Source organism: Diabrotica virgifera, chromosome 9, assembly GCF_917563875.1.
Source record: "Diabrotica virgifera virgifera chromosome 9, PGI_DIABVI_V3a".
Classification (NCBI taxonomy): Eukaryota; Metazoa; Arthropoda; class Insecta; order Coleoptera; family Chrysomelidae; genus Diabrotica; species Diabrotica virgifera.
The window spans coordinates 35363974-35379337 of record NC_065451.1 but is presented as its reverse complement, the minus strand read 5'-3'; the positions used below and the strand labels follow the sequence as shown (position 1 = coordinate 35379337).

The following is a 15364-nucleotide window of genomic DNA, read 5'->3' as shown; positions in this document are numbered from 1 at the left end:
CAGTATTAAATTAAAAGTGGCTTTAATAATTATTATTATACTTCGTTTTTAAACCAAGAGGAATAATTCAAATTTACCGCGGCTTAATGCTTCTTTGTAATTGGTCCAGCCGTAAGCACGTTTACCCATTAAATTATGAAATTTTGACATTACTGACATCTAAAATTAATAGGTTAATTCAGTTATATCGGAGAATTTTTATGTTTTCTTCGTTATTCCTTTACTTTTGGAGTTTTAGTCTGAATTTATACAAAAGAGAGTTGGTTTTAGAGCCCTTTAGCGAGAAGAATTAGTATAATATAATATTTATGGATCACCGGCGAAGGCCGACAAGACCAACCAAAAAAAGAAGATAAATCTGGTGATTTTCCTGGTGATATTATTGGGTGTGTATCTGAATTTTGAGTTTACAACTCCTAGTTTAAAAATAGGGACTTATATAAAACAACTGCATTTTTATAGTAACTCTCGTTTACCTGTCTCACACAGCAAAGTTTTTCAAAAGAAGGCTTTTTATTACAAATAGCCATGTTAGCCCAATTAGTCCAGGAACCGAAGCTTTTCACCTCGCAATTTTTACAAAATAAATCGATTTGCTTGAAAATTTGAGAATAAGTAGTAGATAGTCCAAGGATCAAAATCTATATGATGCCGAAAGGCGCTTTTACCATGAGGGTGGTTGCCACCCCATCTCGGGGTGGAAATTTTTTATTATATTTTGACTGCAAAAGTTGATAAAAAGATTCATTCTAAGCAAAAAATGGTCTATACATTTTTTTGATAAAATTAATACTTTTCGATTTATTCGCTATCGAAAGTGTTAATTTTATATAAAAAAATCAATGTTTTTCGATATACATGGTGTCCCAGACTAATTTAGCCACGCTATATCTCTTTAACCAATTGAGATTTTCGAATGGGACAAAAAGTGATATATTCTACTTGTAATAAACTTTAATATGACAAACAAAAAAATCATCCCCTAAATATTCATCCCTTAGTTACAACCCCTAACTTTAATTTTTTTAATAACACCCTGTATATTTTTTTATAGTTTTGGATGAGGTCTTTTATCGTCTATTCAACACATTTTTTGAAAATAAAATCGGTTCGTAAATATCCAAGAAACTATCAGTTTATTTTTGTTAATTGTGAGTCCCAGACTAATTTATCCGTAACTATGGAACCGTTCATTTTAGAAGGATTATGCATAGGGCCTTTTTTATTTCAAATTTAATGTATAACAATTTTGTATAAAAACTTGCTCATGCTAAACCGCATAGTTTTAGAAATATTGACAAAAAACGTAAAAAACTACGAATTTAACGATTTCTCCCCCTCTCCCGCCCAAACCCGACGCTCAAAATGGTGTGACTTTTTTCTGAACATTATGTGGACCATATAGAGAACAATTTGGTGTTGGAGGATAATCTTCACTTTGGATGTCTGGGTTTTGTCTAGTTATACCATACTAAAAGGAAAGTAAACTGTTTGAGAGTATGTTGCGTAGGAGGATAGATGAATTGATTGAGAGGTTTGAAGGTTTATCATCCAGAGAGTATGGATTTTGCAAGAATGTTAGCAGGGCTGATGCAGTGTTGGGGGTGTATCGAGCGTTGAATACGGAGACCTGTGACTAGAAATAAGGCCGCCTTGCTCCTACTCGAAGTCAGGAATGCCTTCAATTCACTGCAATGAGGAACCTGGTTTCGGACTATCCATCCGAGAAGGATCGTGGTTGAGAAGAAAGTGACTTTGGACATCATGGCTGTACAAATCACGGAGTGCAAATAGCCTTACGAAAGATTGGATATGTGAGTGCGGTCTGAAAATCGAGGCAGTGATCCTCAAGAGATCCTAAATACAATAGAGTGTGGCATTAGAGTGAAGTGGTGAGGAGATCACTCCAAAAGAGTGCGTTAAGTACACAGGAGTAACATTCCACACCAATGGAGATGGTGCGAGCACCTGCGGTTGGTGATGCGCAAGACTACGTAGAGAGCGACTGCGCTGGAGGGAATAGGTAGGAGGGAATATACGATGTAGTGCAGTCTATAGTTCTTTACATGGCCCCAGTCTGAAGTAGGGCGGTAGATATTGCCAACCTAGAGGCTCTTGAACACCGAATAGACTGTTACGCATCTGTTACGCGTGGCGAGCACCTACAGGACTGTGTACCCTCTCACATCTTGACATGCGACAAAACCCGTTTATTTTCAATCACACTTCTTCAGGTTTAAGAAAGCGGCTACAAACAACTGCCTTTGCTGTGGGTTGGTCGACACTGTGACACATACACTATTCGAATGTGCAAGATGGAGTGTGGATCAGTGGTGTGCTGGAACTTTTCAAGCGGCCCGGTGATTTTATAGAAAAGCGGCCTCCCATCCTCATTGTACCTTCTATTATCAGGATGTTTTACTCGTTATTTACAAAATTAAATAAACAAAAATATAAATTATTTTTTAATCAAACATACAACTTTAAACTCAATGATGTTTTTAAATTTGATATATTTTTTTATTTAAGACTAAGCAATAATTTTACAAATAATAAATTACATGTATGCCAATATTGTATGCAGTAAGGCAGAAACTATGATTTCCTGAATAAATATAATATGCATTTGATGTAGTAATTAAGATAAAAGTAAAATAAAATTTTGAGAATTTTTCAATAATGTATTAAGTTGAATTTTTTAGTATGGTTCATTCCACCAACATACGACGGTTTTGGATTATCACGACAACGAATATTTCAGTGTGCAACATAAGAAATACGAAAGTAAATGGTTCTAATAATTATTCCAATAAACAGCAATGTAATTTGCAATTTATTTTCGTTCTTCATATTTTACACAATAAAATATTCGTTGTCGAAATAATCCAACACAGTCGTATATTCGTGGAATATGGTATAAATCGATTATACAAGAGAGTACAAATACAAATACAGTGCAAATACTTTAATTCAACAATATTTAAAATGTTAATACAACGCAATAATCTAAACATTCTTTTGCAATTATTTTATAAAATAATAACTTAACTCTCGACCAATAATTTCCTCATTAAAGTAGATTTTTGAGCAAATTCGTCGATTATTTCATCATTTTTTAAGCTCATACAAAGCTTCTTTTTATATAGCCGTTAGCATTAATGTTTCCAAGTGATCTTGTGTTAAAGTACTTCTTAACTGATTTTTTATGTATTTTAACGTTGAAAAGCTTCTTTCGCAAAATTTCTGTGTCACTGAAAGAGTTAATAAATGCTTATATACTATTTAAATTTGGATAAGTACGCTGATATAAGTTGTACTTATGCAAAACAGCGTAAGACCAAGCTATACAATCTTTATACTTTTTAGTACCACACGGAGGTGAAGTTTTCACGATATCAACAACATTGTCATTTGTTACTTCATGTTAATTATCACTTAGATTAATAAATTTCTGTGGACTGAACATATTCATCATTAACTCGATCTTCTATAATTTCAGTATTTTGCAAAATCCTATTTTTTAACACAATCCATTTATCAGCACAATCCACGAGTTCTTCTCTAATTGCAGTCGCATATATGGTAGGATAAGAATTTCTTAATTTTTCAGCAAATGGTTTAAATGCCGTCAAAGGTATACCATTTTTTATTGTGTCAAAATTTCTAGAATGTAGACTGCTTAACATCATAAAACGATTTGTCTTGATCAAATCGTTTTTCAATACCTACTTCCAATAATTCGGAAAAAAATCTGCAAGACATTTTTTATTCTGCAGAGTACATACATGTTAAAGGGAATTGGAAAACCATACATATACTTGTAAGTATGTATGAAAATAAATATTATCTGTAGCAATCTATTTATGTATAATAGAGTCTTATTCATTTACTTACTGTATTTATTTAACTGTATTTTACCATTAAAAAAATTTAATTTTTTTTGAAATGTTTTATTAATATTATTAGCAAAATTAAAATTCTATTAGAAATTAAAAAATATTTTTTTTGTTATATCTAAAAATTTTTGTGAAAAAATCCTATCCGGCCTCAAGAGGCCGCGGCCTCTCGGTGATTGCACCGATTCATTTATATGGCCAGCACGCCACTGGTGTGGATAGATTAGAATTGGAGATAAGGAATAACGTTGGTTTTGGTTTTGTAAGTGAGATGATTGCGAGGATGTGTGAGGATGAAGGTACTTAGGTAAAGACCCATGAGCTCACGAGACAGACGCTCCAGTCCAAGGAGCTGACGAATGACAGCTGTAGTCACAAAAAACCTGCGAGTTTAAGCTGTGGCTCTGTAGTAAGTTTTTTAGTTTTATCTAATTTTGACTTTTTGATACTACTTAGAAGTCAAAACAACGAATTTTTTTTAAAAAACGGTGAAAATTAACATATTTATTATTGTTAAACAAAAAATAAGCATACAACAAAAAATATCTCGACAGCTTTACCTCAAGGAATGTCTAAAGAAAATATATTCAAAATTCCAGGTGGGTCGGTCAAGTAGTTTTTGAGTTTAAAATGTCTACAGGCTTTGAAAAAAGGAGTTTTGAGAAAAACGCGTTTAAATATTGTCAACTTTTATTTTCAATTTCTTTTTTGTCTTTCAAATCGTAAAATGATGCACACCGGAACATCTTTTTGAATCGCGAAGTAATTTACAAAAGAAAATAAAAAGAGCTGTTGACCATTGTTCACTACGTTTAAGCGTGCTGGCGCGAACCTGCTGCAAATCGAGTCAAAGCTAGGGCTATTTAACACTATCTCCCTACTTTCCTACCTTCGGCTCGTTTTATAGCAAGTTCGTGCCAACGCGCTTAAGCGTAGTGAGAAACGGTCAACAGCTGTTCTTGTTTTCTTTTGTAAATTACTCCGCGATTTAAAAACATATTTCGGTGTGCATCACTTTACCATTTGACAGAAAAAAAAAGAAATTGAAAATAAAAGTTGACAATACTTTAAACGTGTTTTTCTCAAAACTGCTTTTTTCAGGCTGTAAACATTGTAACTCAAAAACTACTTGACCCACTCACTCGGAATTTTGTATATATTTTCTTTAGACATTCCTTGAGGTAACGCTGTCAATATATTTTTGTTTTATGCTTATTTTTTGTTTAACAATAATAAATATGTTGATTTTCACACTTTTTTGCAAAACAAGATTCTTTGTTTAGATTTCTGAGCGAAATCAAAAAGTCAAAATTAGATTAAACTAAAAAAATTAACAAGGTTATTTCTAGAAATTCATAAGATAATAAAATCATTTTAAATTTTTTGTTTAACATGATTCAATGATAAGTTCTGATGTCTATTGGAAAACTCATTATATTTTGAATTGTCTTTTAAAAATTTGCCACCGTTGGTTTATTTTTCAGTATTTTTCCTTGAATTTTTTCTTGAGTAATCTATGAATTGTACTAAATATGCCTATTTATTTAACCCGGGAGTAGTCGCCCTCACTTCTGTAACGTGAATAGTCGCGTGTTAGATTCTATCTCAAAATACGAATTTATATACGAATTTACAACAAATTTTTATTTTATAGTATTTTTACTTACTTGCTATGTTAGACATATTATTTCTAACAATTATTAAAGCTAATTGGCTCTCCTTAAAGCCATAAATTCCACAAAAAGAAGAAGAAGAAGAAAAAAAAATCCTACGTATTACTACACCCTTCCTCGAGATACTTACGAAATTTTTTCAAATTGCAACATTTTTCATCAAGTTACCGCGAAAAAGGATAAAATGTGAGATTCTAACGGTGCGACTACTCGCGGGTTAAAAATAAAATAATTCTACCATACTTTAAAAAAATGTGTTTGGAATATTGATTTCAACCCCTTCGGCCCCCCTTAAGGATAGCTATGACACGATTTTGATAGGCAACCCATGCTAGAAATATTTGCCTTTGTATGAAATTTAATAAAAAAAAATGTTTCATCCGGCAAGCAGATGGGTACATTTTGACCACCTATTCGGATCTCGTACTATCACACATAACCATGCACAAGACCCTGTATCTTACGAAGATTTTCCACCCACCTCTTAAAATATGAAAAAAAAATGTTCCAAAATTAATTATTTTGAAAAATGGACTAAAAACCAACATTTTAAAGCTCTGTAACTTGGAATCAATTGGTTTTTGAGTCTTTGAGCAACAAAAAATTTTGATTATCATGACCAAAACTAGCTAGCTGATGAGTTTCAGCTAATTTAACTAAAACCACTTTTTTATATGCCGTAGCATTGTTCAAAAAAGAATAGTTGGTCAACGCAATGGATAAATTTGTTTGATTCTAATTGAGACAGTCAACAGATGTCACCACCATTTCAGTCAGGGTCGCAACGTAACGCGTAACTAGGATAAATCCACAATGCATAGACAACAACTTGAATACGCCCTATTCATACCACAACAACTCGCATACATATTATGAAATAGTATATTGTACAACAAGAGAGAAAAAAGACATATTTCTCACGAGCGCAGAAGTTTGTTGGCACGAGCCGAGGCACGAGGCGAGTGCCGCAAATCAAGCGAGAGAGAAATATATCATTTTCTCTCGTATTCGGTACTTTTTCTATGGATGCGTTTTTGTCAAGAGTTCAAACTTCAAAATTAAATAATTCAGGTGCTTTTAGGTATATTACATACCTAAATTGAAATAAAATACATATATACACAGGTATTGAATATTCTTAATATTTATATATTTATTTATTTAAAATTATAATTCACAGTTGAACAGTCTTAAAAGGTAATTTTTGATAAGTTTTGACAAGTTTGAACACATTTTGTTTGACAGAAATAATTAATTGTGTTTGTATTGTGCATGTTACCATGGAAATGGCGATCATATGTATGTAAACCGGCGGTGAACCCGTGAGAAAAAAACTTTCTCACTGCAATGGCCGACTTTTCTCACTGCCTGAGAAATTCTTCGTTTTAAATATATTTAAGTAGTGAGAGAAGTTGCACATTGTATAGCATTCATAGAAAATAGTTATTTTCCTAACAAGTGCAGAAAGTCATTCTTTTCCGTACGCGACTGCAGTTTGCCGAACGACGCGAAGCGGGAGTTCGGCAAGCAGTCGAGTGCGGAAAAGAGACTTTCTGCAAGAGTTAGGAACAATATTTTTCTAAGAGTCTTTAAAAAATTACCAAATCTTAATCAATTAATTTAATTAATATGAAAATACATACCCAAATTAATTCTTTGACAAGGTTGTCAAAACCAAACTTTTAATATAATTAGTTAGCATGACGACGATCTTGGTTTCCATGACGATGATTCAAAACGCCTGTTATTGTCTACCGATTTGACTTTCGAATATTATGTCAAAATAATTTTATTTCATCGAATTGTCCCGTTAATTTCATTAAAACAGGAACACAGTAAGATATATTTGAAATAAATTAGTAAATAATATCTAAATATTAGTTTATTGCATGTATTATAATTACTTTAAGGCCATATTAACATATCTAAATTAACACGCGTGCTGAAAAGTAAAAACCGCGTGCGGAAAAGTAACGCGTGCGGAAAAGTGAAACTTTCTAAACTAAAATGCGTGCGCGAAAGTAGACATTTTGCACGCTCGTAGAAAAAATAAATATCAATGGCAGAATATATTTAGAAATTGAATTAATAATCTCGTGCTATTATACATAATATGTATAACAGCACGACATCAGTAATTCAATACTATTATACATAGTATGTATAATAGCATGACATCATTAATTAAATTTCTAAATATATACTGCCTACTACTATATATAATTTATTTTTCTTAATATGTATGCGAGTTGGTGTGTTATGAATAGGGTCGTATCCAACTTGGTGTCTATGCATTTTGGATTTATGTGATGATTTCTGGTGACTCAATTAGAATCAAACAAATTTATTCAATGCGTTGACTAACTATTCTTTTTTAAATATACGCCGTAGTACTTTATAAAACAAGTGTTAAATAAAGCATTATAGTCTAGTAAAATAAAATTACATTACATGTAAATCAAAATGTAAATTCGTACAGGTTGAAACAAATTTTATATCAAAGTTTAGGTGGGTACAAAATATATTTTCAAGAAAGTATCCAAATCATACAAGGGGATCATTGTTTAAATAATTAAAAAGGGGTCATTTTTGCAAAAAAATTACTTTTTTAACTGCTGAGGTCATTCAATTACTAATGAAGGTCTATAGGATTGTTTTCTGTAAAGTTGAAGGGTAATTCTTTCACATGAGTCTTACAAATTAAATTTGACCCCCTATTTATTTAAATAATTATACATAAAACTTTAAAAACAAATTTGCAAAAAATTATTTTTAGCGTTTTAAATAAGCACTATAAGATATCTTATTTTACAGGATAAGTTGTGCTATGTTTGTCAGTACTAAGCAAAAAAAAATGGTCTAAAAATATTTAATATTTTTTGAGATATTGAATTTGGTTTTTAAATGTTACTATATTTTCAATTGCAGAAACGCGGTTGTTGCCAAAGAAATATTCACCTATATTAAATCTTATTATTTTTATTTTTGTATATGTTTTCGATAAATGTATTGATAAATTTAAATTTCAATTAAACTGCCCCCTAAAATTGCATTTGAAAATAATTCAAATTTGTTTATAATTTTTTGTTTTAATAACGTCGCGGTGATTAAATATTTTAAAATTCCGTTTCCATAATTGGGTTCCTGGGAATTTTTCACTAATTAACAAATTTTTTTGTCTTTTTTTCCTCTTCTTTTTTTTTCTTGGCATTGTATTACTACGGGCGCTTTTTGGGTTAATTTTCATTAAGAATGTCAAATCTCTAAGTTGTAGATTCTAGACCTAAAAATATCAAGATTGGTCTAAAATCACTTAAATAAAATGTGGCTACTTACTGAGTTACAGGGTGTTTTATTTAAAAATTTAAAAATTATTTTCACCAAGTACTTTCAAACTATTTGACGTATCCTTATTATACTTTACAGAAAGTGTGGGTACTATACAGTCTACTAAATTGTGATAAATAAAAGTTTCTAGCTACCACCAGAGGCGTACGACAGGGGCCAGTTAATGGTTGACCCTTCCCAAATTCTACGCCACTGGGGGAATTACTATTTTAGCGAAATTTTTAGATTCTCTAATACTTTCTATGTAAATAATATACTCTTTACTGGTAACGATTAAGTCATTAGTTTTCGAGATATTGGACGTTAAAAATGAAACGGCATAGTTATTTTGATTCATTCATTCATTCATTTTAAACTTCCAATATCTCTCAAACTGATGACTTTATCAATACCAATAAAGTTATTTACAAACAAAGTATAGGAGAATCGAAAAATTTCGCTACAATAGTAATTCACTCAGTGGCGTAGAATTTGGGAAGGGTCAATCATTCACTATCCCCTGTCGTACGTCTCTGGCACTAGCCAGAAACGTTTATTAATCACAATTTAATAGGGTGTATAATAGCTACACTTTCTGCCAAGTATGATAAGGATACGTCAAATAGTTTTAAAGTACTTGGTAACAATAATTTTTAAATTTTTAAATAAAACACCCTGTAACTCAGTAAGTAGCCACATTTTATTTAAAAGATTTTAGTTAAATCTTATTTTTAGGTCTAGAATCTACAACTCAGAGATTCGACATTCTTAATAAAATTAACCCTAAAAGGGCCCGTAGTAATATATCTCCAAGAAGAAAAAGAAGAAAAAAAAAACGACAAAAAAATTTTGTTAATTAGTAAAAAAATCCCAGGAACCCAATGATCGAAACGGCATTTCAAAATACTTAATCCCCGCGACTTTATTAAAAAAAGAAATTATAAACAAATTTGAATAATTTTCAAATGCCATTTTAGGGGGAAGTTTAACTGAAATTTGAATTTATCAATACATTTATCGAAAATATACATAAAAATAAAAATATTGAGATCTTAAGCAGGTGAATATTTCTTTGGCAACAACCGCGTTTTTGCAATTGAAAATATAGTAACATTTAAAAAACAAATTTAATATCTCAAAAACTATTAAATATTTTTCGACCAATTTTTTTTTGCTTGATACTGGTAACAGAGCGCAACTTAGTCTGTAAAATAAGATATTTTATAGTGCTTATTTAAAACGCTAAAAATAATTTTTCCAAATTTTTTTTTAAAGTTTTATATACACTTATTTAAATAAATAGGGGGTCAAATTTAATTTAGTAAGTCTTATGAGAAATATTTACTCTTCAACTTTGCAAAAAAAATCCTATAGACCTTCGTTGGTAATTGAATGACCTCAGCAGTTAAAAAAGTAATTTTTTTGCAAAAATGACCCCTTTTTAATTATTTAAACAATGATCCCCTTGTATGATTTGGATACTTTCTTGAAAATATCTTTTATACCCACCTAAACTTTGATATAAAATTTGTTTTAACCTGTACGAATTTACATATTGACTTTTTTTATTTTATTAGGCTATTATAGTTGTTACTGTAAATCAGCACGAAAATGCCATAATCCGTTTAGAAAGCCTACATATTTGTTTCTTCTATTTTTTGCATGCAAGACTCGAAAACATTCCTTTCATACTTTTCTGCTTACCAAAATTTGATTGGAGTCTTGTGAGCAGTAGCTTCTAGTACTGCTAGTAGTTGCTAACTGAAATTTAAATGAGTCTATGTAGTTTTTAATGTTAAATTCTGTTTACACAAGCCATGCAGTGCTGAAAAATAGAAGAAATCTCACAGCAAATACTTTAAGAGTACGAGAGTTATCTCGTGCGAGTCGAATACTAAAACTAAAACTCAAGATTTCGCTAAGCCATAGTTGTAATCGAACTAGCCTAATAGTCAAGATATTGTTAAGTAAAAGAATTGGAAGAATACATAACTTAACCAAACAAAACTGTTTTATTTTTAACTTCAACTGAATTTATTTGTCAGCTTGATATTTGTATATTGATCATAATTAGTTTTCCTCTAATCCAAACTCTAAAAACCAGTTACTTTAGATAACTTTCTTCTTCTTTTGCCATCATAACCCTGGATGAGTATTTGCCTGTCTGTCTTCCATTCAGACCCCTCTTATGCCCTTCACCACCATTTTCTTATATTCATAGTTTTCAGGTGGTCTTCCACGTCATCCAACCATCTCGTTCAAGGCCTTTCTTTTTTGGTATTTCTATGGGCTTCTATGGTAATATTATCTTTGTTGTTTTTGTATCTTCTTGTCGTTGGATATGTCCCACCCATGACAATCTTTGAGTTGATGATCGTAATCTTCATTTAATTCGTTAATTTCGTCATTTCTCCTGATTCTCTACTTTAGATATGCACTTGGTCATTAACAAAAAGATCCGCGTTAAACTTTGTTAACTTTAAAATTAAAAGAAATATCTTTTAGTTTTTTTTTGTGTAATCATCTTTTTTTATTTTAGTAGTAGTAGTTTACTTCAGAGTAGAAGCTACATTAGACATATTAGGGATGATTTTCGACTGTTGAGACATATCATTAAAAACAAAATACCGTCTGTTGAAATGCTACATACCCACAGTTTTGCTCCACGGAATGGAAGCGTGGACACTTATGATATTTTGTAGGCTGTAGGAGCATATGTTTCCAAGTGCAATTCTTGCTGTTACCTCATCACTGTTTTTATTTCCTTCTGTTATTGTTAATCCTAAATATTTGAAACGGTCCATTTTTTCAAATATTTGCCCGCTCAGAGGTATGTTGCCTTTCGTTTGTACTTTTTCCTGAGTTGTTATCATGTACTTTGTCTTTAAGACATTAACTTCTAGACCCATAGTCTGTGCCGTTTCTTTAAAATATGTATAATTTTTTTCTAGGTCTTTTAATGTCCAGCTGATTATGTCTATATCATCTGCGTAGGCAACGACTTGATTGAGCTTTGTAAATATTGTACCATCCCTATCTACAGGAGTTTTCCTGATTACTTGTTCCAACGTAAGGTTAAAAAGTGTTGTTGACAGTGCATCCCCTTGTGATAGACCTTCATTAATGTTAAATTCATCAGACAGTTGATTTTGGATCCTTACTTTTGCTTTGATGTTGGTTAGGCATATTTTTACTAATCTGATTAGTTTTTTTCTTGCACATTTAACTCTTGCATTGCGCTATATAATTCCTTTCTAATTATTGAATCATACGCTTGTTCAAAATCTACAAATAGATGATGTAGTTCGGTATTCCGCTCGTAGAATTTCTCCAGCGTTTGCCTTACTGTAAATATTTGGTCTATAGTTAACCTGCCTTTCCTGAATCCTCCTTGATAATCACCTGTTGTTTGTTTCATTATATTATTTAGTTATCCTTCCAATATTTTGCTAAATATTTTGTATCCAACGTTTAGTAGTGATATTCCCCGGTGATTATTGCAATCTAACTTATCTCCCTTCTTATGCATAGGGCATATCACTGCAATTTTCCATTGTTCCGGCATTATTTATGTGGTCCATATTTCTAGTATTAATTTTGATATTTCACTCTGTATTATATATCCTCCATATTTTAACATTTCTACAGTTATTGTATCGCATCCTAAGGCCTTGTGATTTTTCATTTTTTTTATTATGTCTTTTATTTCTGCTTCAGTTGGTGCTGGTTACTTCGATTTAATGGACTGTAGTAATCGTTAAAATAATACTTTATTAAATCAAATTTACTTGAATAAATAAAATCAAACATTTAGTTTTTACAATGCACATGACTTCATTTTTCTTTGGTAAAGGTTAAATCAGAGAGTGAATCTTCTTTTTCCTTGCACTGCACGTCGCACGTCAATTCGCGAGAGACACAGTTGCCACCCCGCACTGGCGCTGTCAATAATATGGAACGCATTTTTGCCACGTTTAACACTTTAGTTAAATTCTAAATTGTACAAAAACATAAACATAATTGTTCAGGTGCATATTGGTCTACTTCAGCTTCTCCTACCAATCTTAGCTCTTCTATTTCGTAACGTTGGTTTTGTTTATTCAACAGTTTTTTAAAATGTTCTCTCCACCGTTTTAGCATTTCTTTTTCGTCTGCTATTAGCTCCCCATTTTTGTCTTTGCATAATTTGTTCTTGGTTGGAAACCTTTTTTTTTCAAGATTTATTTTTTTTATAGAATAGTTTCATTTCATATTTTTGTTCATGTTATTCTAGCCTTTCAATCTTTTCTTTATTTTGTTTTGTCTTTTTAAATCTGAGATGTTTTTTTAATTGTCGTCTTCTTGTAATATATTCCTCTTTGGTTTCTTCCGTACTGCTGTTCAGCATTTTAAGCCTAGCTTGGTTTTTGTTCCATTAGTCTCTGACAGTCTTTATCATACCATCTTTTTTGGCTAGGTTTTTTTGATTTCCCCCACTACTCCTTTTGCAGCTGTTATTACTGCTTTTTTAAAACCCTCCACTTATCCTAGTCCTAAATCCCCAATCAAAAATCTTGAATCCAGAGACATGAAAATAACTGTCTTAAAAGAGATTAGCTGGCCTCGGGAAGGCTTACTGAAAACTAGTAAATTTATAAAAATTTTCAGCGGAAATTAACAAGAGCTCCGATTTGTCAGTGACTTCAAAGTCAAGGTGTCTTATGAGGCCAGTTATATCCTTCTAGCTCATTACCAAAAGCTAAAAACTAGGCGAATATTATGTTTATTCTATATATTAAAGATAATGGGGAATATAACTCACGTCAAGTAAAATCAGAGAACCGAATGAAAAAGAAGCAATGGAAAGATGAGAAGAAATTGAGGCGCTTAGTTGAAATACGACAGTTATAATATAGTTGCTTATGAGAGCTAAATAACTTACAGATAGACTAATAGGGAGATAGAACGGAAATCTAAATGATTCTAAAAAATATAATTTTGGACACACAGAGTAAAATAAGAACGTCGAAAGAATACTTGTGTGGCTATAAACTGCTTGAATGCCAAAGAGATAGCACCTGTGATCTAGAATAAGTGGTAAATAATGGGAAAAGAATATTGCAGCAGGAAGTTTATTCTGCAAAAACACAGCTAAATTATCGTAAAGTGCCAGTCCCAGATAATACACAAGCAGAAATACTTAAATTAATGGAAAGTGATTTAATAAAATAATAACAAATATACTCAACAATATATACAGCTCTGGAGAAATAACAACAGCATGGCTAAAATATGAGTTTGAAGCACTTAGGAAAAATCAGGAGCGAAGGAATCTGAAGAATGCCATACGATAAGCCTCATGAGTCGTGTCAAAATCTGTTCCTAAATATAATCCATAATAGAATTTACAAGCTGCGTGAGAGTCAAATTTGCCCCACTAGTTCGGGTTGATAAATGCAGTTAGTACGAAAGAGACTCTGTTCTCAGTACAAGATTTATTTCAAAGATGCAGATAGGTTAATTATGACGTATACGCAACTCTAGATCACAAGAAAGTATTTGATCCAGTACAGCACGACAATATTATGCAAATAATAAAAGAAGCAGAAATTAGCAACAAAGATCAGAGAATAATTGGAAGACTCAACTGGATGAAATCGCAAATATAAAAATTGAAGGTTAACAAAGAGAATTCGTAAAAATCATGTGTGGACTAGGGCAAGGCTATTCAGCAACCAATCTTTAAACTCTAAAATAATATTTAGCGAATGTTTACATGAAATCAAAAAAGGCATTAATTCCATTAGACCGGTACCGGTTGAAAAATATCAGATATAAATATGACGCCATTCTACTTATGAGTAACCTAGAAGACCTACAGCAGGTTCTTTTGAATAAAATCACGCACCACCGTAAACACTATGGACTCAATATAAACGCAATGAAGACAAAAGCTCATGGTAGTTTGAAAGAAAAAGATAGTAGAACTCAGCTTTCGTCATACCCCAGTAAAATGAGTGAAGTACTACAACCACTTTGGCATTATAATAAACGAAGAAATAACGAAAAACTGGGAGTAAAAGCACCTGTCGAAAAAGCTAGATCTGTCTTCAACCGGATGGTGGCCTTTTTCAAGAGCCCTAACCTCTCACTTGGTCAAAAAGTAAGAATGCTGCAATGTTACATCATCTAGGATCCATTTTTGTTGAGATATTCAAGATCCAGTGGACTGCGAATTGCAAATGAAGTGGTCCTCTTAAGAATGAAAAATAACAGAAGAATGAAAAAGCATTGATAAATTCTAGATACCAACAAGTTTTGAAATACAGTACTTCGGACACATTATGCGAAATAAATTCAGATATAAAATCAATAGGAAAATCCCAATAGTTGGCTGCATACCATAGTTTAAAAAATCATACAGAAGTAAAAACTTCAAATTGTATTCTGGTATAAAACCGTTTATTAAAACTATCTAAAATCTCATCC

At 31.7% G+C, this 15364-nt stretch overlaps 1 protein-coding gene across 1 annotated transcript in view; it reads right to left on the bottom strand.

Annotated features, from left to right (window-relative positions):
* Nucleotides 1–15364, bottom strand: part of LOC114330269 (potassium channel subfamily T member 2) — a 630795-nt gene that overhangs the window by 64264 nt on the left and 551167 nt on the right. The window lies entirely within an intron of this gene.